Below are 21,821 nucleotides of genomic sequence, written 5' to 3' on the forward strand. Positions count from 1 at the left end.
CTCAGCGGCATAAGCGCCTGCCTTGCAAGCATGCAGTCGTGAGTTCGATCCCTGGTACCGATAAAAAGGAAAAAGACAAAAAAAAAAAAAAAAAAAAGAAGATATTAAAAAGGTCATGGCAACACTGTACTGAAATTCTTGATCTGAAAACAGAAAAGATGCTACCCAAAACAATCTATATATTCAATGCAATTCTTATCAAAACATCAATAATATTATTCACAGAATTTTTTTTAAAAACTCAAATTTGTATGGAGCTACAAAAGCTCAAGAATAGCCAAAGCAAAAAAAGTATAAGGATTTCACTCTACCTAATTTGGAAATACTACACAGCTCTAACCAAAACCACATAGTACAGACTCAAAAATAGACACATACACTAATGGAACACAATAGGGAATTCAGGAATAAGTCCACCTATTTATAGCCAAATGATTTTCAATAAGGATACAAAGAACATACATTGGAAAAGGATAGTCTCTACAACAAATGGTGTTTTAGGGGATATCAATTTATAATGGGTCAATGACTAAAATGTGAGACAAAGCAACCAAACTACTAAAAGAAAACATAAGAAGAATGCCTCAGGACAATAATTCGAGTTCAAAAATTTTAATGTGACAAAATACAGTTAACAAAAGTAAATTTTGACAAATGGGATTATTTAAAGCTGAGAATCTTCTCCACATCAAAGGAAACAGTCAATTTAATGAAGAGACAACCTAAACAGAAGAAAATATTTACAACTGGTTATTTGACAAGGAGTTAATATTCAGAATATATAAGGAATTCACAAAACAACAAAATAATAATAATCTAATATTAAAATTAGCAAATAATCTGAACAGTCTCAAAAGAAAAAACAGTGGCCAAGTATATACAAATGTTCAGTATCACTAATTATCAGGGAAATGCAAAAACACAATGAAATATCTCATGGTATTTCAGAATGAGCATTATTTTAATAAAACATATAACATGTGAAGAAGGGGAAGCTTTCATACACTGCTAATAGACATGTAAATTATCATAGCCATTATAGAAAACAGTATGGAGTTTCCTCAAAATCTTAGATGTAGAACTACCATATCATCTAACAATTACATTAAAATCAAACCAGCAGAACAGCTGTGGCTTCTCAGAAAATGGTGGAGAGAAATGAACTCTTGGAAATTGAGAAGATGGCAGAAGCAGCAAAATAGGGAGCCTCTCTGAGAGACAGAGCTCAGATGCTGAAATAAAACATCCTGGAGAACACCAGATGAAAGGAGATGGATCCTTTTGACCCAGGAAGGAACTAAAGGAAAGAAAGAAAAGAAAAACATGGATGAAAGGCTGTAGCCAGACATGCTTTCACTGGAGACAGTCCCATTGTGTACAAAAAGCCACTGAAATCCAAAGGTTGCAGTGAGGTTGGGGGTTGGCAAGCCCAAGGGCCTCGGTGGGAGAAAACAGCAATGGCTTGACTTGGAGATCTGCACTGGCTCACAGTGAGTGCAAGGAACTTAGTCCTTCCATGGGAGTGGGCTATTGGCCAGGTGACATTTTGGAGTCAGGCAGGACAAGCCTGGAACCAGAACTGCAGCAGCTTCAGTCAGCCACTCCTAGCATAGAGCAGATTGGTGAGAACTGCTTGGGCTGAGTCCCACTCCTGTATGCGATCCAATAGCCAAGGACGAGATTTCCTTGAAGCTATATCTAACCAGTCCTGTCCACACAGCACACATTATTGTGGTGAAGACTCCCAGTGGTTGACCATCTCAGAAAAGAGGGATAGGTTGTATTTCAGGTTTCATCAGCAGACTGGAGAGGGCAGCAATCTCAGCACACTTCAGAGTGATCATAGCCAATACAGGAAGTGCTGGGGACCCCCATTATCCACTTATCTGGAAGAAACCAGAAACATGACAAGAGGAAGAAACAAAAGGAAGTCTCCAGCCTCCAACCCAAACAGTACTGCCCAGGAGAGGTAAACACAGAAGAGATTGGGAGTTGCACACCTGCAGTGCCTGGAAAAAGCAGCATCTGACATAAAGAATTATTTTTGTGGGCTGGGAAATTAGCTCAGTGACATAAGTGCCTATGTAGCAAGCATGAGGTCCTGAGTTTGATCCCCAGTACCAAAAAAAAGCATTATTTTCATGACATTATAAAAGAACTCAAAACAGAAATACTAGTACATGTAAAGGAAGATAAGAAAAATAACAAAAGAAATGCTAAGTAACTCCCAAGAAGACACAGATGGAAGAATGGAAGAGCATAGAAAAAGGAGAGAAACCTTCAATGAAGAATATTTTAAAAATCTAGAATACATGAAACAGATTCAAAGAGATAACCAGGAAATTAAGAACTGTATTTAAAGCTGATAAAACTGCTTGAAAGAAACTAAAGACAGACTGTCAAATCTTGAAGACAGGTTTGCAATGTGTGATTATGAAAGGAAAGATCTCTTAAAAATAACAAGGAACCAGAAAGTAACAATACAAAGGCTAGAAGGTGACAAGAGGATCTATAACTTACGAATAAAAAAATGTGACCCAAAACAAGCAGCAGTGCACAAGGCTGGCCCCCCAAGCCCACACTTTCTGCACCCCCACCATCCTGCTATCCACCACAGGACCCAGGACCAGGAGTGGCTCACAAGGTCAGGCTCTCCAAGCCCTCCCCTTCTGCAACCCCACCATCCTGCTGTTGCTGCTGCCATCTGGGAGCCCCCCACCACCACCATCTGGACCTAGTATTGCTGTTGAGTTTCAGCTCCCACTCCTCCCTCCAGAACACTGGACTGCAGGGGATTAACCCTGGTGTATCAATGTGAGACTCAGTAACTTCTCATCCAAATGAAGACCTCAGCAGGCTTTCATCAATGTGGTGAGTTTGTCCCTAAAATAGGAATACAGTTTCCCACCTTCAGTGGGTAAACAGGAGTAATAGCCAAGCCCCTTCCAGAAGTAGAATCTTGGTGATCTTGGCAAGAGTGTGGGTGAATCCTTCCTCCACAGAGAACATCAGGCAGGTTGAGGAATAGAAAAGGCTTATGAGACACCCAGTGACACAGCAGGGCCCCAGCCAAGACAAACACTATACACATGGAGATCTGGTGACCTGGAACAAACTGAAAATACCATAACAGCAGGAAATAATGATTGATTTACATCAGTATTCCTAGGTTTGCCAGCCTAGGAAGAATATAGGACTCACCGAAGAGGCCCAGTAGAGGCAATTCAGGTGACTTGCTCACCTCTTCATTGTGGCACCCAGCAGTTGACAAACACCAATCCACAGCAGGACCCTAAGATACACACTACTTTTAGATGAGACTAGTGGGATGGAAAGACCAAATATTAGCCTGAAAAGTGAAAATGACAAAAATGAAAAAGCAAAATCCAATCTCAAACATCTAGTCCACCAGGAGCAAGTAAAGGAGACTTTGAAATGGAGGAATTTAGAAGTCACACACAAGAAACCTCTGAAAAGATAGCAAGTGAAATAAAATGACAAATCCATGAGGCTATAGAGGAAATCAAATTAGAAGTAATCTCCCATGTAAAGATAGAAATAACAACCTTAGTAAAGAAGTTGCTAAGCACAGCTAGGGAAAAAATAAATTTAAAAAAAAGTACAGAAGCATGGGAAACTGATTGAAACATTGAATGAACAATATAGAAAACAGGCAGAATTCATGAAACAAACTCAAAGAAATATCCAAGAAACAAAAATTCTATTGAACACTGGCAAAGCCATTTAAATGAAGCTGAAGATATAATTTTGGACCTTGAGGACAGGATCACAATTAGCAATCATGAAAGTCTAGAACTTTTAAAAATAAAGCAGCATGAAATGACAATCCAGCATCTTCAAGATGATGCCAACAGAAACAATATAAGATTAATACACATCAGTGAAGATGCAGGAGTCAATGAAAATGACATAGGTAAACTATTCACAGAAGTAATAGCAGAAAATTTCCCAAACATGGGGGGAAAAATCTGATATGCAGATAAGTGAAGCAAACAGAATGCCAATCAGTCACAACCAACATAAATCTACCCGTAGACATATAGTAATTAAGATCCCAGATATACAACATAAAAACAGAATACTAAAAGCTGTTGGAGAAAAGACACAACTCACCTATCAAGGAAAACCCATTAGACTCATGGCAGACTTTTCAGCATAAACCCTCAAGTGAAGATGAGCTTGCAGTGAGGTGTTTCAAGCCCTTTAAAAAACTAATTTCAACCCAGATTGATGTACCCAGAAAAACTTTCTTTTAAATTTAATGGAGAAAAAGGATACTTCCATGACAAAGAACAACTGAAGAAGTATATGTCCACCAAACCAATCCTAGAAAGAGTACTGAAAGACATGCTAGACAGAGATTAAAAGACCACAATCTCCAGAACAACAACAGAAAGAAACCACCAGGCAGGACAAGCAATTAAACAAGGGGAAAAAAGAAAACAAACAACTAGAACATAACATGGCAAAGTTGAGCCAGTATATGTTCTATCCATAAATGTAAATGACTTCAATTCACCTATCAAAAGAAATAGGTTGACAGAATGGATCAAGAAACAGGACACAATATGCAGTATACAAGAGACACATCTGACTCAAAAGGAAATTCATAGATTTAAAGTCAAAGGATGGAAAACAGTATTTTATGCAATGGGAACCCAGAAAAAAGGAGGGGTAACTATTCTATTTGCAGATAACGTGAACTTCACTCTTAAAATGATTAAAAGAGATAAAGAAGGTCACTACATACTTGTTAGTGGAAAAATTCAAGAGGAAGAACTAACAATTATATATATGTGTGTGTGTGTGTGTGTGTGTGTGTGTGTGTGTGTGTGTACCAAATACAGGAGCACCCAAACATGCAAGACAAATACTAATGTACATGAAAAACCAAATTCACAAAAACACAATTATAACGAGATCTTAACACCCCATTGTCACAAAGAGATAGATCAACTAGACAAAAATCAGCAAAGAAATAATAGAATTGAATCATACTTAGGAGCAAATGGACCTAGTAGATGTTTACAGAGTATTCCACCCAACTACATTAGAATATACATTCTTCTCAGCTGTGCATGAGACATTCTCCAAAATAGACCATATAATAACCCATAAAACATTCTTAAATAAATGGCAGGGGATTAAAATTATCCCATGCATATTATCTGACCATAGTGCACTAAAATTGGAAGTTAATGGCAAAAGAAATTGCAAAACCTGCATAAATACATGGAAATTAAATAACAACCTTCTGAACAGCCAGTGGGTTACAGATGAAATTAAAGGAGAAATAAAACAATACTTAAAATTCAATGAAAATATAGAAACAACATACCATAATTTGTAGGATGCAGTGAAAGCAGTCTTAGAGAGAAATACATAGGAATAAATTGTCATATCAAGAAAACAGAATGAGCACAAATAAACAACCTAATGCTACATCTCAAGCTTCTAGAAAAAGAAGAGCAAGTTAAACCCAAAGCTCATAGAAGAGAGGAAATTGTAAAGATCAAAGCAGAAATTAATGCAATTGATATTTAAAAAATACAAAGAATTAATGAATCAAAAGCTGCTTTTTTGAGAGAATAAACAAAATTGATAAGTTTCTGGCTAAACTTATCAAGAAAAAAAAGAAAAAACCCAAATTCACACAATAAGGACTAAAAGGAAGGAAATTACCACAGATCCCATGGAAATTCAAAAGATTATGAATACCTGATTTGAAAATCTCTACTCACATACAGTGGAAAACACAGAGGAAATGGGCACATTTCTAGAAACATATGAACTACCAAAACACAATCAAGAAGGTATAGCAATTTTGAACAACCCAATATCAGCTACTGAAATTGAAAATGTGATTAAAAATTTACCAACAAAGAAAAGCCTAGGTCCTGATGGATTCACAGCTGAATTCCACAAGAAATTTAGAGATGATTTGACACCAAGAGTCCTTAAACTCTCCATTGAAATTAAAAGGGAAGCAATCCTTCCTAAATCATTCCTGTAGGCAAGTATTAATCTGAAATTAAAGCCACAAAAGCCACAAAAATACCCAACCAAAAAGGAAAACTATAGGCCAATCTCACTAATGAACATTGGTGCAAAGATTCTCAATAAAATACTGGCAAGTAGAATGCAGCAAATCATCAAGAAGATTATACATCATGACCAAGTGGGATTCACTCCCAAGAAGGTAGGGATGGCTTAACATATGCAAATCAATAAATGTAATACATCACATCAGCAGAGCCAAAAAAAAAAAAAAAACCACATGGTCATCTCAATAGATGCAGAAAAAGCTTTCAATAAAGTCCAACACTTGTTCATGACAAAACCCTTCAGAAACTTGGAATACATGATATTTACCTCAATTTCATAAAGGCCATCTATGACAAACCAGCAGCCAACATTATACTAAATAGACAAAAACTGAAAGCTTTCATTCTAAAATCAGGAACAAGACAAGGATGTCCACTATCACCACTCCTATTCAATATAGTTCTGGAAACACTAGCCAGAGCAATCAGATTAGAGAGAGAAATAAAAGGAATAAAGATAAGAACAGAAGAAGTTAAATTGTCACTATTTGTGGATGACATGATACTCTATATAGAAGACCCAAAAAAATTCCATTAAAAGACTTCTAGAGGTAATAAAAAAATTCAGTAGTGTAGCTGGATACAAGGTCAATGCACAAAAATCAATAGTATTCCCGTACACAAACAAAAAACTCACTGAGAGAGAAATTATGGAACTATCACCTTTCACAATAGCGTCTAAAAAAATGAGATACTCTGGGAAAAAGGAATACGGCTCCTGTTGAATACTGTTGGTGGGAGTGGGTGCAACCACATGGGGATGTATGGAGATTCCTCAGAAAGCTAGGATTGGAAGTTCTATTCAACCCAGTAAATGCCCTGCTGGGTATCTTCCCAGAAAAACTGAAAAGGTCATGTCATGGTGATATATGTGCACCCATGTGTACAGCAGCACAATTTGTATTAAATAAATCTTGGAAACAAGCAAAATGCCCATCCACCACAGAGTGGATGAAAAAGGTATGCTATTTTATGCAATGAAATATTACTCAAATTTTGATCTTGAGGCCTTTATAGGGAAATGGAGGTAGCTGGAGACTATCCTCATAAGTGAAATAAATAAGAATCACATTTATAAATACCAAATTGTATCTCTGGTGTAAAAGTAATAAAAACTGTAGGAGTATAAGTTCCAAACTGTGTAATACCTATTGTAAAAAAAGAATGGGAAGGAAAGTGCTCTAAAGGATATAACTGCATATATGTTTAAATGTGTAAGACAGATAACCACATTACTAAGTTTTTGTTCAATCATTGAACAGAATGGTTTGCACTCTAATTGTTTGAATGTCCACTTTCTATGCTTCAATTTTGGGACTTGAACAACTATTTCTAAGATGACAATATGTAATTTATCAACTAGTGATTTCTTAGCATTACTTTCTTTTGAAATTCTGTTTTACACACTTTTTTCTGTTTTGCTTTTCTTTCTTTAAATAAAAAAAATTAAAAATGCAAGTGAATAAGCAGGGGTAAACACAAATGAAATTCAAAGGCTATTTACACAAGTAATTAAAGAAAACTTCCCAAGCATAGAAAAAGAAAATGACATTCAGATATATGAGGCATACAGAACTCCAGCCAGCTATAACCAAAATAGATCAACAACCAGACATATAATAATCAAGATCCCAGAAATTCAGTACAAGAACAGAATATTAAAAGCTGTCACAGTAAAGAAACAGATCACCTATAAAAGAAAACCCATCAGAATCATGACAGACTTCTCAACGCAAACCATCAAATCAAGAAGAGCTTGGAGCGAAGTAACCAAACCCTGAAAGAAAATAACCTCCAACCCAGATTGATGTACCCTGTAAAACTGTCTCTCAAAACTAATGGAGAAACAAGATGCTTCCATGACAAAAAGGAACTGGGGGAGTTTGTGACCCTACAAAATCTAACCCTACAAAAAACACTGAAGGACATTCTAGAGAGAGAGAGAAAAAAGACCCTGGTTTCAAGAACAGCGACAGAGGGGGCTCACTGAATGAGGCAGACAGTGGAATAAAGGGAAAAAGTAGACAACCAATGGCAGGAAAATAACATGGCAGAGATGAGGCAGAGATTGGCCATAATCTCTAACATGGATCACCTCTATACACTAATAAGAAGAAACACAGGCAAAGTGGATCAGAAGATGGGGTCCATCAGATGCTCTATATAAGAAATGTATTTAACCTGAAAGAGGGTTTATGGACTGAAAGACAAAGATGAGAAAATAATGCTCTATGTGACAAGGAACCAGAAAAAAGTGAGGGTAGCTTGCCCATCAGCTGCAGATTGATTGGAAAAACATAACACTTTTATACAATGCGAACTACCCAAATATAGGGAAGGAAAACCTTGAGGCTCTTATAAGTAAATGGATACAACTTGAGAACAAGCTCAGGGGTAAAAAGGTTCAGAACCATTTAGGTAAAAAGCAGGTTGCCTCCCTAATCTAAAAACTAAAGGAGTTAAGTGGGATACAAGATGTACAATATACCCTGTGAAAGTGAAAGGGGAGGAATTGTCTAAACAGGGAAGGCAAAGGACATTGGTAATCTTGTTTCATAATTTGAAACCAATATTGCTTTTATTGCCTTGTTTAGTTTGGTTATATTCTGTTGCAGTTTGTCTACTTGTACTAGATTTGGGGTCATAGACAGCTGTTCCAAAGATAGCAGGCTATACTACGGTAACCATTTTTAATTTCTTATTAACTTAATCTGAAACCCTGCATTGCCTTCACTATCTTGTTTTGACTGATTTTATTTGAATCTGTTTTGTTCAATTGCTGTCTTGTCTTGACTGATTTTATTTGAATCTGTTATGTGTGGTAGTATGAAGTCTGAGAATATGGGAAGCTACTCTGAAGACAATAAGATTCACTATGATACCCATTCTCCTTTGACTATTACCCTCTTTTGAAGTCCTATAATGTCCCCAATATTTTGTTTTTATTGATTTTGTTCTGTACTGCTATATTCAATTGTATTGTACCTGATGATATGGGCATTTCTATTGAAAATAACAAGAGATATCATGGTAACCATTGTAGATTACCTTGTATTGTGGTTTTTAAATCATGTACTATATCCAACCTTTTGTTTTGAAAGACCCCATTTTGGCTTTTTTTCTCTCATTTGGCTTTATTCTTTTCAAAATAAAAATTTTTTAAATTAAAAAATCAAATCAGTATATCAAAGAGACATCTGCATTTCCATTGTTATTACTGTACAATTCACATTAGCCAAGATACGAATCAACTCAAGTATCTGTCAGCAAACAAATGAATAAAGAAAATGCAACCCACATGCATAACAGGATATTATCCTATCACAAAGAGAATATAGTTCTGTCATTTGCACCAACATGGATGAACCTAGAAGATACTATGATAAATGAAATAAATCAGGCACAGACAGACAAATATCCCATGTTCCCACTTACATACAGAAACTAAAATGTTGATCTTACAAAATAAGAGAATAAAATAATGGAAACCAGGGGTTGTGGCTAGGGTTGAAGGAATGGAGAGAAGATAGTTAACGAATGGAATAATTCTACAGCACAGTAGGGTGACTATGGCTGACAACAATTGGTTACACATTTAAAAATAACTAGAGACACCATTTTAAATGTTTCCAACATCAGTAATTAATACATATTTGGCATGATGACATTCCAATTACCCTGGTCTGGCCATTACACACTGTATACATATACTGAAATATTCACTCTACTCCAAAAAACACATGCAATTATATGCCAATATTGTTTTTGAGACAAGCTCTTACTGTGTAGTTTGGGCTGGTCTTAAACTCACAATGTAATCTATGTAGGCTTTAAACTCAAGGTAGCCTTCTTGCATCAGTTTCCTGAATGCTGGGATTACAGGAGAGTACCATCAGGTCTGGCAAAGTTTTTTAAATTTAAAGAAAACAGAAAAGATCCCTATCGGGATATGAATTACAATGTCCAATTATTCTGATAAAATATGTTTCCCCTCCTTACATCATTTGTAATTTTTCACATTTTCCCAAAGAATCCTACTGAATAAGTTAAAGTTTAAAAATCAAAGCAAACATTCCTTCTTTTAAGGTGTTTTCACCCTGAACTGTTGCAACAGATTGTTAATACTCATGAGAACATAAATGATGATGTCTTGGGTACTACACAAATCCCAAATGCTTCAGGAATTAAATAGGCATGTCTATGGATTTGAAATTTTTTCATGCCATATAGATCAGTGACAAAATCTGATCAAAGCTTCCTTTGGCATGAGCAAAATATTTTACAAATATATTAATTGTTTCTTCTTCAAAAGCTATGGAGATTTAGACGTTCAAATCATTGCTCCTGACAATTCCTTTATTGAGTCAAATGTTTTCTCCCATTCTACAAAATGTACTCATGTCATACTTCAAAGTAGGTGGGACTTTACATGAAACACAAATTTTCAGTAAAAGCTAGATTCCCTGTGATTGTTAAACTTTTATATATTTCCCTAATCACAACCTCGATTGAGCACTTCCATTGTTTGCATTTTGTACACTACTCGCCACTGACCCACAGTGTAACTTTTTAACTCAACCATTAGAAGACAGAAAAGTGGAAGATGCTGTCAATAAAGAGATCAGTCCTAGGTAACTACAAAGGGTAACTGTAAAAGCTAACTACCTGATGATGGTCTGCAGTAGAGCCAAAGGACAGATCTACTGTGTGGAAATGGGTTCAAGGTCACTAAGCATATAATACAAGGCAGATCACAATAGGGGTGAGCAGATACACAGCCATCTTTCCATCTTCTCCCCCGAGGACTTCTCACCAAAATCAGGGCCACCGAAGACTGCCACAAGTCAAATTTCCAAGAACCTCTCTCACGGGAGTGGGAATGTCTTTTTGAAAGCAACCATAGTCAAGGACCTTAGAAATGTTCAGAAACTTCAATCCTTGCTGAGTCTCTAAACACATACCCAATTCAAAAAAAGAAAAAAAAAATCTATCTTAAGGAAGCCCTTCTAAATAAAGAAAACAGTAGGCACAAATAAGTTGTTTAATTGTTTACAAAAAACAAATGGAAAAAATATCACATAATAGTAGAGTCATTAAATAAATCACTCTTCCCAAAAGAACATAGAGTAGGGGGCAGGGTATGGAGAGTGAAAATGTCAAACACATTAATAAGCTAAAACTATGCCTAACATAAAGTAAAATGCGTATGCATCCCCCCACCCTTCCCCCCAGTGACTGGTAGGCTTTGTGCTTCTGTGTTTGTCTATAGGACAAATAAATAATGTGCGGATATCACATTTCCAATGAAAAAATCCGATAAACTTTATCTTTAAATAAGTACACCAGAAAACCCTCTGTAAAATGTTAAATGAGGACAAAATCCAAAAGAGTAGAGCAACAGAGTGATTATTTTCTCTTAGCCCATTAGCTAAATATAGCACTGAGAAGTTGATCCAGCCGCCGGACTTTCCTATGGCTAATGAGAGGCTTGCCACAGCTCCTTTAGGAATCTCTTATGATTCAGGGCAGGCTGGCATTTAAAACTGTTAGCAGAATGGATTAAACAAGGAGGCTGCACATATTCCTCAGTATATCAGCGAATCCACAACGGCAGGCCCTTCTTCTTTTTCCTCTATCCATGAATACTAAAGCTCCACTGCTGTACTGTGTCTGTGCTGAGGACCAGGGCCCATCCTCTGCCCTCCTCCTGGAGGGCAGGCAGCTGGACTTCACAGCAGCAGGCAGGCTGTGTGTGGGTCACAAGTGCAGAAGCAATTTCTCCGAATCATAAGTAAGGGTATGTGGATATTAAAAGATGAAAAAATAAATGTTAATCTCTTTCTAATGAAAGAAGGTCAGCTTAACCACAATTTAAATGTCAAAGTCAGTGACTATTTTTCTTTCATTTTTTTGCGGTACGAGGGATTGAATTCAAGGCCTTTGCACTGAGCTACATCCCCAGTCTGCATTTATATTTTATTTTGAAGCAAGATCTTCCTAGCTTGCCCAGGCTGCATTTGAATTTGAAATCCTTCTCTGTATTTTGAAAGATTGAAAATTCTAAATTCAACCAGTGAGGAGATTCACTTAGAAATTGTGTTTCTGCATGTTTGTTTGTTTGTTTGTTTTTATTTAACAGGATGCCTAACTTTGAAAAATGGAAGCCACAGCCCTCTTTATTTTTCTACTCCCCCTTTTTTCCTCATTCCTTTTGAAAAGTCCTGTGCGGACAAGTTACACTGAGAAAGTGCAGCCCTTCTCAGACCCTATCAGTCTGTAAAGTTGCCATTGGTCAGTCATGTCACCTGTTTGAAAACACTAAATTTAAAGCCAGAACAGAGATACTCTGTAGACTGTGTTTGCTTTTTCACCACTGACCCAAAAAATCCTTATCGACATTACTAAAAAGCATTATTCTGTAATTTAGTCACATAAATGCCAGAAGTTACAGCACTTACTTATAATTTGATTTGAGCCTGTCTGAGGAAGGAAACAATTGATATAAGGAAAAACTAACAGATATACTCAATAAAGGAATGTTTTATATTTCTTTATAAACTGTCTGACAACACAGGTACTCAAAAAATGTTTTACAAGTCTATAAAGTCTTGCATTGTCCTAACATCATTTTATAGGCAAAGACTATGTTTTAAAACATAGTACATCTCTCTAGTGCAGTTATAGCTTTATAATATGTGTCTAGTTGATATTTTAAAGTAAATAAAAAAATAAACTTTAAAACAAACATTTCTGAAACTTGTTAAGCAAGTTTCGTGCGAAGTACCCACGAAGGCCTTTGTCTCTTTGCCTCTGTGTTCCCGGGATATACAGTTGTCTCTCACAGACTGATACTAATTTTTGTCCTTCCTCCGAATTTCTTCAAAAACTATGACTCTCCATTTATCCCAGCTTGAACTGAATTTGAACTTGGGTGAGAATGATTGAAAATTATGAATCATACTGTTGCCCTTCTATTCTTTTCTTTGTGAAGCCTCATGTTGTATAATAAACACACCCTGAAGCTCTGAAAAGGAATATATTAGCCCAAGACATTATTGAACTGCAACATCCCAGCTAAGGGAATCAATAATCATTTTATATCAAGATTTGACCAGAAGCAAAGCAACTGTTTTTCAAATCTAATTTTATTTTTAAAGGTAGTGATAAAATAAAACAGATTATACAGACATTTAAAGTATGTCTGGAACCTCTCAATGCAATTTTATCTGTAAGAATACAATTGCAATAAAGATGGCTCCTACAATATATGTAGCCTAATGCATTCAAGAAACCTAAGAAGCCCTTCAAAGCAATAGATAATTTCTCACTGCTCTGTGAGAAAACTGAGAAGGTAAATAGCTTTGTTATCAATACATATATAAAAATCAAGATTGAGAATTAGGTTTGTGTAAAAATACCTGCTAGTTCATTGAAGTTCTAGCTGGCAGATCTTCTAAGAAAGGAATATATGAAAAACAGTCAAGTTGGAAAGGAAGACTTGAATAATTTTAAAAAGTAAGTGAGTGCGCCAAGTATATTCTTATTAGATTTGAGGAAAAACCTTTTTGTTTTCCAAATGACTTCATAGAATTCAGCATATAAAAACTACAGACACAATTTCATCTTCTGGTCCAATTCGTCTCGACCAGATTGGCTTTGCTCCATATTTTTATTCTGCTGACCAACTACATGCCCTCACAGCCAGTTTTCCCATGAAAAACCCCAAGTCCTCATGCCACCCTTAAACAATCTGTCACCTCCTGTCACCTCTCAGATCTCCTTAGCTCCCACTGCTTCATTCTGTTATCTCCACCATCCTAGATTCCTTTTTGCTCCTAAGGTCTCTTAGACCTCCCCCTCGAGGCCTCTGCACTTGTTATTCCCTCCGACCAGAACAGTAACAGGGCCTTAATGTTTCTATGTGACTTCCTCCTTCACCTTCTGCTAGATATCATTTACCCAGTTAGAGGCTCTGATGCTTTCTGTCTCTCTAGCATAGCTTATCTCTAATTAAGGCAAGAATTTCTGTTGGGTTTTGTTCACTACTCTCTTCCCAGTACTAAAAGAGTATGTGGAACACATTTGGAACAGAGTATGTTTGCATTAGATGTTCACTGAATCAACGGAGGACTGGATGCTACTTTGAAGTTAACTGACTTATTTTAAATCTCAACTGATAATACATTCACAGTTCATGTTCACATGGTTTTAGATAACAGTGTCAAGATAAAATACAGATCAAGCCTTATCACTCCAATCATAACAGCAGTCTTCAAAGTTTCATTGAGCACAGCTTTTAAAGCCTACATTTATTTCATCCATTTGTCAAGATTATTGAGCAGGAGCAGGAAATGGAATGGAGCAGATGAAATGAGACTGCCAGAAGTTGGCAGCTGGTGAAATCGAGTGGTTGATGTACAAGTGTCAACAATATTTTTCCATCTGTGTTGCACATATCAGAAATATTTCATCATACAAAGATCTGCTAAAAACCTACACTCAAGTTTATTTCCAATTTAAACTGAAAAATAGGGCTGGAGATACAGCTCAGTGGCACAAGCACCAGCCTGGCAAGCATGAAGTCCAGAGTTTGAGCCCTGGTATAAAAAATAAAATTTTTTTAAAAACCTGAAAAATAAGGAAAAAGAGGCCTTTCCATTTTGTAGGCCCTGATGATTTCCTCTGAATTCACATTTCTTTTTTGTTTATTTGTTTTTAAGGAGAAAAACAAAAAAAAAAAAAACAGAAATAGGGTACAAGTTATACAGAATTTAAGAAAAAAATAAACATTTCAAAGTTTGCTCAGCACCACAGGCACTAGGAGTGAGAACCACTACAGCTAAACTTATGTGTCTTTCCTACCTTGGTCAAGGTCATGAAGCCATGAAAGTAAGAGGCAGAACTACACAGAGCACCATGTTGGGAAGGGAGGATTGTGGCTCACCAGCTTGGGAAACCCTGAAGGAATGCCGCTCCCACAGGGGTGAAGGCAGGTGAGCTAGCTTTGTGTGCACCGGCCCAACCTCCTCTCACTGCCAAAAAGGGGACAATAGGCCTGATTGCAGACCCAGCTGCAGCAAGCCCGTCCTCCATCGTCCTGACTCATCTCCAAAATACAGCCAATTTACAGCTCCTGGAATAGCTAAAATCCTTTGCAGATAATGATGGATTTTTGCATTAAAAAACCTTTAGGAATTCTAAAATAGAAGTCAGCGGTTGATTTTTCTTATATCCCTTTCTAGATGTCTATAATCTTCAAAATTCAAAAGAAACATGATTTTACACTAGAAATTTTGTCTATGTGGCAGCCTGGTGATCAATCCTGTTGATGTGCTTTTTAACTTGTTCAGAACATGGAGTGCTTTTAGAGATGGAGAGAAGTTCTAGCCTCATAGTTGCAGAAAGATATATCTTTTGAAAAAGCCTGGAAGTTTATAGTACAACTCTCATCTCTTTAAGTATGATCAATTGAATTTGGTAAACCATAATGATTCTACTCTGACCTCTAATCCATTTGCCCACCATAGTTTACAATATTTATTAAGATCTTAACTTCAGTAAAGCAGAAATATCATTTTAGGGCTCATTTAAGTCCCCAAAGTACTATACTTCACCGATTATCACATAGTGATTGATATAAAATTTTCAAAAATAGACCATTTACATAGATTACAATAATGACTAACCTTAGCTCCCGCGGTAGAGAGAACCATGCATCATTTCCGATCGCAGTTCTTCATGGGGATTTCTGCTGCAGCTGTCCACTGGTACCCACCACTTTGGGCCTCTGTGGTTAGGGAGACTCACCTCCCAGTTGCCCACTGCACAGATGCATGAGTAGAAAGGGCAGCTCCATCAGATGATCTTTGTTGAGCTCCCAGTCTAGCCAAACTGGGTAACCCACAATGCAGAAGAATAAGAAGCACAAGAGCAAGAAACTGCTCAAATGGGAAAAATAACTAGGAAGGTGAAAGGAGAAAAGAAGGAAAGCAAATGGAAAAAGATAAGAGATTTGTGTGTGTGTGTGTGTGTGTGTATACAGCTAATTATACTTCTAATTCTATCAGTTCTTGGAAAAGAACAGTTAATATTCCTATAATTAGATCAATTTTGCATATCTATTTCTAGTACTCTAAGTAATTCTTCTGAAGATAACAATATGCAATGTAACAACCATTGTTAAATTACTACCATCTTGTTTTGAAAGCCTATATTGTTATTGTTCAGGGAATTTTTGTGGTTTGTTTGTCTCTTTTGCTTTTTATTTTTCTTTTCTGTGTGTTTGGGGGGGTGCTTTTTTCTCTTTAAAACAAAAAAGAAGGAGAAAGAGAAGCAGAAGCAGATGAAGAGTGCCCACCATGGTGGCAGTGGTGATGGCAGTAGCAGATGGCCAGCATGAAAATATTCAACCTTATGGTGATGAAGATGCATCGATTGAAACAATGAGTCACTGCAGTGATTACAGCAATCCTTCCGGTTTTGCTGAAGATGGGCCAGAGGTCCCTGATGAGGACAGAACTCAAGAAGACTTAAAGTACAAATTGAAGGGGTTCGTTGACCTAACCTTAGACAAGAGCATGAAGACGAGGCAGGCAGCTTTTGTAGGCATTAAAAATGCATTGGCTTTGGGGGCTGGAGGTTTAGCTCAGTGGCATAAGCACCTGCCTTGGAAGTAGGCAGTCGTGAGTTCGATCCCCGGTACCGATAAAAACGAAAAAGCCAAAAAAAAAAAAAAAAAAAAATGCATTGGCTTCAAAAATGCTCTATGAATTTATTTTGGAAAGAAGAATGACATTAACTGATAGGATTAAACACTGTGTGAAAAAAGGGAAGAGAGATGAGCAGTAAGTGACCTCAGTGTTGGCCTCTGTTCTTTGTATTTAGCTGGGTCCTGGCACTGAAAGTGAAGAGACTTTTATAGTCTTAGATCAATTCAAAAGAAAATAATTTGTGATAGAACAGCTAGTATCCAACCTAGGCAAACATGTGCAACTTGCTTTGGTGTTTGCTCTGTTATTTCCACAGATGCCATCACTGAACTGTATTTCACTCTCGACTGTTTGGAAAGTATCCTCACCAAGTCCTGTCTCAAAGACAAAAACACCAATGGTATTTACAGCACCTCTTCCACCGTGTCCATATCCCCTCACTTCTCTCTGTTATGGACATTAGTACTGACCATATGCCCAATCAACAATCTCCTATGGTCAGAGATGTTGAACATTTTTCATGTATTTGCTGACCATTTGTACTTCTCATGAGAAATTTTGCCCATTTTTGATGAGGTCTTTAATTCTGGGAAGGACCTAAATTTTGAATTGTTTCTTTATTTTAGATACTAGCCCTATAGGACAGAGACCAAGATGGTGGAGAGGTAAGCAGAATATTTTAGATTTTTAAAAACAAATTTCTTTCCATAAACTTTCAAGCTTCCTTTCTTGGGATGATGTAAATACGAATTTTTGGCACTTCTGTTTGAATTGGTCAGAAAGATGGAGAGTGACTTTTTTTTTACAAAGACATAGAATCTTCAACCCAGATGCTGTTGGATTTGGCTACCAATAGAAATAAACATCGAGCCAAAGTGGACACGAAAAAGCAATGCTTTGTGTTCAGAGATGTCGTGAGTGTGGTTGAGGAAAGAGACTTTCCAACAAAAGCTGTTAAATTTGGTCCTGAACACACATATATTGATACTTGGGTCAAAAACACGCTTATGACACCTTTAAAGCGCTTCTTAATTAGGGTTACCATATCACTTGCGGTCAAATGGATTCCTTCCCAGTGCATTTAAACTTGGATCCCAGTGATGCTTGATGCTGCCATGCTTAAAACAATGAAAATTTCTCATTTTGAAAGGCTTTTATATAACACTGCAGCTTTCAAAACATGGGCAAAAGCTTGAAGCAAATATCAGGATAAAGAGAGCAGAGGCTGGAGAATTCCTCTAGATTTTCAGCACTTAATGACTCTTTTCTTTTTTACTTGATGACACCTTTCTCACTTCTTTTCCTATTTTTAATATGTTAAGCCTTAGGGGCAATTTTTATCTTGAGTCAATTTATCTCATTTTTGTACTAGGAGTGAATTATATATTCCTTCTAACATAATGTACAATATTGAAAATGATGAGTTCTAATTATTGAGTATTCTTTAAATATAATCAGTAAACATGAATAAAGTGTAATATTTAGTCATACTCTAAGAGCAAAAAGATAGCATTTCACTTGATTTCATGTTGAAAAGGCTTTGATTACTTTATACTGTGCTTGTCAAAATATTGGAAATTTTAATGATACAACTACAAGATAATTAACTTAATATCTTAAATTTGAGTTTTGGATACAAGTTTCAGAAGCTAGTTCCTTGCTTAAATTTTAAATGGACTGTAGCTATTTCAATTTTTCCCCTGGGATGAACAAAGGAATTATACACTAAAACTTGCAAGAGCTGTACTTAAAAGGCCATTGATTCATTTTGGCTGCTGGGAGTTTGTGGTGAGTTAGCCTCAGCCAGAAAGTTTGCTGATCTACCCACTGCATGAGACATTGTTCTTATCACTTGGAAATAAAGATCTTTTTATATTGAAATAAGTAAATAATAGTGACGAGTAACAGTATGATGAAATTGGTTGTATATGAAGGCCACCTTACATGTGTTATAACAATTGTAGAAAAGTAATCTTTCAAATTATCTATTAGTACATGTTTGGGGATTTAGGGATTACATTTGTCATGGGGAGTTAGCACAAATACACAACACATCTTAATTCTTTTTATTTCATCTCCCCCCTCCAAACCTCCCCCATCTGCAGATGGCTTTCCCATTTGTGAAAGGTCTGCCTCTCTGATTCCCATTATCCATCCTTTATTTTGCTCTTCAAATTATTTATACTTAGGATTTCTCATAGAAGAGAAACCATGTAATATTTTAGCTTATATATCTGATTTATTTCACTTAACACTATGGTTTCAAGGTGCATCTGTATTCCTACAAATTACTCAAGTTCATCTTTCTTAATGGTACAGTAGTCCATTGTGTATAGATACCACATTTGCTTTATCCATATATCTGTTGACATATAGGTGCCCTCCAAAATTTAACTATTATGAATTGTGCTATTACAAGCATGCATACACATGTATCATGGTTATACAATGTCTTTAACTCTTTGGGGAAAATCATTAGACGGGAATACCTGAGTCAAATGGAATTTCTATTTTATTTTTTTGAGAAATTTCCATGGTTATTTCCATAGTGGTTCCACTAGTTTACATTCTCATCAACAATGTAGAAGGCTTACTTTTTCCCAGAAGCCTCTCTAGCATTTATTTTTATTTGATTTCTTAATGATGCTCTTTCTTTCTGGAGTTAGGTAGAATCTCAGTGTTATTTTAATTTGCATTTCTCCTATGGTCAGAGATGTTGAACATTTTTCATGTGTTGGCTGACTATTTGTACTTCTCATGAGAAATTTTGCCCATTTTTGATGACGTCTTTAATTCTGGGAAGGATCTAAATTTTAAATTGTTTCTTTATTTTAGATACTAGCCCTATAGGACAGAGACCAAGATGGTGGAGAGGTAAGCAGAATATTTTAGATTTTTAAAAGCAAATTTCTCCTTATAAATGATATTTGTAGCCTTTTTATCATACAGTAGATTATATCCATTCACTATACTTTTCTGATTTTTCCCATACAAACATATTTTTGATGTGTACTGTTGTGGTGGATTGATAACTGATGGTCAACTTGTAATACCAGCTGAACTGAATCAGCATGTTGCTGAATGTGGGTGGCCCACCTGAGGATTATTGCCAAGATTAAAAAGGAAAACTGGAGAAGAAGGTGTACTGTTGTTGATTCTCCATGTTTTTGTTTGTTCTCCTGTTGCTGTAGGTTCTCCTGGAGAAGCTTATTGAGCTTCTTTGCTGCTATGAACTTGGTTGTTATCATCAGAGGAGTTGGGACCTTGTTGTCACTGAGAATGGCTGGGGTCCACAGTACGGGAGCTCTGGTCCTTACTTTGAGCATTTCTTCCTAGCTACAGAGGGGAAGATAGTGTGCTGTTCAATCACCTAGAGAAGAAAATCACTAGGAAGCACTGGCTTTCTGTTAAGAACTCAGCTGTTCTCATCATTGGAGTAGCTTGGGACCTCATTGTCACTGAGGATGGCGGTGATACTTTTTAAAGGAGCTCTCATCCTTACTTTGAGCATTGCTCCTTGGCCCCAGTGTATAACCCTCAGCCTGTGGGTACAGATCCTTCATCCCTCTGGCACAGACTTTCTAGCTTTCACCACTGACCTTTGGGCCTTCCCAATGTGGATCCATGAAACAGACTTGCATGAGATATTGTTATTGGTTCTAGGTCATCAGCTCATCTCATGTAGGATATTGCCATGCGATCCAGGCCCTCAGTGGGATTCTTTAATGTATAGACAAATTTCCTGCACTTTCTGTGTTAGACTCTTTGTCTGACTATTATAAAGTAGTTCAATAAATAATTTTCCCTGAATTAAATTGTTTTCCTTATAATCTTTGACTATAACATCTGTCTTCTGTATCATTCCTATATTTACTATTAAAATATATTAGACTTTTAAAAATCTAAGAAAGCAACAAGAGTTCATAAGGATGTACAGAAAGTGGACCTTGTGCACTTACTGCCTTGTGCTGTATAGGTAAGAATATAAATGACAAACACTATGCCAGTTCCTCAATATATTCAACAATTACTACATGATCCAAAAATTCTACATGTGAGTGTATACCCAAAAGAATTGAGAAAGATCTTGAGCGAATATTTTTTCTCATTTTCACAGAGTATAATTTATAACAGACAAAAGGTGGAAACCACACAGTTTCCAGTGACTGATGAATGAATAAACAAACTGTGATATACACACAATGGAATGTTATCATTCAGCCTTAAAAATAAAAGAACATCTGATGCATAGTACAACACGCATGAACTTTGAGATCATTATAGTAATGAGGCTACTCACAAAATTACAAATACTGTATGATTCAGCATACATGAGAAACAGAATTGTCATATTCACAGAGGCAGTAGAATATTGGTTGTCAAAGGCAGAAGAGAGGAAAGAATGGAAATTATTTTTTCATTGGTACAGATTTTCACTTTCACAAGATGAGAAAAGCTAAGGAGTTACATTATGATTTAGATGGCCCCCCAACCCTCATGCAGTCATGGGAGCAACTGAATCCAGTGCTGGGATTGGTGGTGTGAGTGCTGCACCCCTCGCCCCAGGGGCAGGTAGCTGGCATACGACATAAGGGAAGGAAAGAGGTTGCTTTTCCCCCTTTTTGCCCTTTTTGCTCTTGTTGCTTGTGGTCGCCATGAACTGTTGCCCTTGTGCCATGCCACTTGCCTTGGAGCCAGCTGAGTGTGCATTGAAACCTCCAAAATTGTTAGCTAAATAAAAACCTTTCCTTCTCTAATTTTGGGTATCAGGTATTTTGCCTCAACAAGGAAAGAGAAGTAACCAAGACACATAACAATGTGAACCTACTTAACATGGCACATTGGAAGGCTAAGGCAGCAGGAACATAGTGAGCCAAGTCTGGGCACTTTAGCAATTTAACAAAACACTATGTCAGGACTGGGGGAGGAAGAAGGAGGAAGAAGAAGAGAAAGAAAAGTGGAAGGAGAAAGAAAAGAACAAACTGAA

At 36.7% G+C, this 21,821-nt stretch overlaps 1 long non-coding RNA gene and 1 pseudogene across 1 annotated transcript in view; one reads left to right on the top strand and one right to left on the bottom strand.

Annotated features, from left to right (window-relative positions):
* Window positions 1–596: 596 nt before the first annotated feature.
* LOC134478204 (uncharacterized) overlaps window positions 597–21,821 on the bottom strand; it is a 33,462-nt gene continuing 12,237 nt past the window's right edge. The window contains exon 3 of the long non-coding RNA XR_010050689.1: window positions 597–722. This is a non-coding gene — a long non-coding RNA (uncharacterized LOC134478204). The remainder of the gene's footprint in view (window positions 723–21,821) is intronic.
* Window positions 16,520–18,076, top strand: LOC100729307 (interferon-related developmental regulator 1-like; annotated as a pseudogene).

Source organism: Cavia porcellus, unplaced genomic scaffold, assembly GCF_034190915.1.
Source record: "Cavia porcellus strain 051 isolate PalLab524CR breed Dunkin Hartley unplaced genomic scaffold, mCavPor4.1 scaffold_12, whole genome shotgun sequence".
Lineage (NCBI taxonomy): Eukaryota > Metazoa > Chordata > Mammalia > Rodentia > Caviidae > Cavia > Cavia porcellus.